We start from the raw sequence: 2,105 nt of genomic DNA, 5'->3' as shown, positions 1-2,105 counted from the left end.
GCTGGAGCTGCGAGGGCGGCTGCGAGCCTCAGGGCTGGGAGACTGGCTCCGGGGCGACCTGTTGGGGAGCAAGGATCAGCCAGGGAAACGCTAGGATTCGTGGCTCTCTCTTGTCTCTGCACTCTGGTTCTCCTCCTCAATAAATAGCAAGGGCAGCGGGGTGCAGTGGCTCCCGCCTGTAGTCCCAAAATACTGAGAGGCCAAGGAGGGAGGATCGCTTGAGCTCAAGAACTCGAGACCACGCTCGGCGCCCATACCTCAGCAGTTAGGGTGCCAGCCATGTACACCAAGACAGGCTGGTTCAAACCCAGCCTGGGCCTGCTAAACAACTGCAACAACAAAAAAAATAGCTAGGCATTGTGGCCAGCGCTTGTAGTCACAGCTGCTTGGGAGGCTGATGAAAAAGAATTTCTTAAGCCCAAGAGAGGATGCTGTGAGCTATGATGTCGCAGCACTCTACCGAGGGCAACATAGTGAGGCTCTGTCTCAAAACAACAACAACAACAAAATAAAAAACAAACTTGAGACCAGTCTGAGCACCAGTAAGACCCTGTCGCTACTAAAAATAGAAAACCTAGCCAGGATTTGTGGTGCACACCTGTAGTCCCAGCTACTCAGAAGGCTGAGGCAAGAGGATCACATGAGCATTAAGAGTTAGAGGTTGCTGTGATCCCACGGCACTCTACCCAGGGTGACAGAGAGAGATTCTGTCTCAAAAAAAAAAAAAAATTGCAAAGGAGCCTTGGACACCTAGCCTTGACCTCACTAGGCCTGTGAGAAGGCATTGTCTCCAGAGGCCTCATGTATTCCACATCTGCAAGGGAGTGAGGCTCGCTCACTCACTGAGCCCCTCAGGCTGGCCTTTGAACCAACTTTGATCACTGGCCATTTTACAGATGAGGAACTGGAAGCTCAGAAAAAGTAAATAGGACCATCCCAGCTAGCAGGAGTCAGAGTTAGAGGAGAAGTCAGATTTTGCTATTTCTTACCCTGACCTTGGGGTCCTTACACATGACTCATGCCAACTCACCATACACCAATGCCAACTGAAGAGTGAATTCTATGTCCTTGTCCCAGCCTCCCCTGGTCATATCAGTGGGACCTTTGGGATCATTCCTCCTCTCCAGAGCCTGTTTTTACACTATTTCAGGGCAAGGGTGGGGTTGAAAGAGCGGGTGATGATACCCATGACAGCACTACCTGGCAGAGTGTGAAGTACCAAGTGGAACGTAGATTGCTCCCAAGTCTGAAGTAAACTGCCAGGCCAGCTAGCCCAAGAAAATGGGCCCCCCCAAAAGGTTTCTTCTTTGTAGAAGAAACTATGGGTGAAAGGTAATGTAAAATTGAGTGCGGATGGTGTGGGGACACCCTTGGATGAGGGGGGTTTGGGGGCTCTTGTACATTGCTTGCCCGTTCCTGTGGTATAAATTCTCCACCATGGCAGAAAGCCTTGAAGCCGTTCTTGGGAGCCAGGACGACTCAGTACCAACACAACACTGGCAGAGTGATTCCCAAAATGAAAAACTAAAGTGGAACTTAGCAAAATGGGGGTGGAGCTGGGGGGTGACTTTGATAGCCTGGATCAGGGCAGATGGGGCACACTGGGAGGGGTCGTTATAAACAACCAGGGAAGTGCAGAGACTGCCAAGAGAAACATCCTACTTGGTTCTCTTAGCACTAAATTAATGACCTGTCTTAGCGTCTGTCAGTAGAAGGGGATTTCACAAGCACACTTAGGCTGCACACAGGGTCAAACAGTGACCTCTGAAAAGGAGATCCCCTGCAGTAGAGTGAACAGCCGCTCCTGGAGAGGGGCTTCCTAGGCCTCAGGGAAAGGACCCTCATATTAGGAACATTCTGTCAATGTGTTATAGGACCCTGTTACAGGCCCACACAAGGCGGCTTTCCAGCCAAAGCCAAAGCTTTCCCTCCATGTATCTCTCAGCCCCAAACTAATTAGTGCCCAAGTACTAGTAACCCCAGCAGTGCTTTCTCTGTCTGGAAGGGTGCAGTTAAAAAAATCCCTTGGATTCACAGCTTCCAGTATCGGGGAGGTTTTGGTTCAGGCCATCATTTCGCTTCTCCCCGTCCTCCCACAAGCCAGA

At 50.7% G+C, this 2,105-nt stretch overlaps 1 protein-coding gene across 1 annotated transcript in view; it reads right to left on the bottom strand.

Annotated features, from left to right (window-relative positions):
- SPATA18 (spermatogenesis associated 18) overlaps nucleotides 1-2,105 on the bottom strand; it is a 33,594-nt gene that overhangs the window by 10,892 nt on the left and 20,597 nt on the right. The gene's annotated exons all lie outside the window — the stretch shown is intronic.

Source organism: Otolemur garnettii, unplaced genomic scaffold (assembly GCF_000181295.1).
Source record: "Otolemur garnettii isolate 467f Iridium unplaced genomic scaffold, OtoGar3 scaffold00083, whole genome shotgun sequence".
In the NCBI taxonomy this organism is placed as follows: Eukaryota; Metazoa; Chordata; class Mammalia; order Primates; family Galagidae; genus Otolemur; species Otolemur garnettii.
Note: the sequence above shows the minus strand (reverse complement) of the source record. Positions and strands in the feature narration are given on the sequence as shown.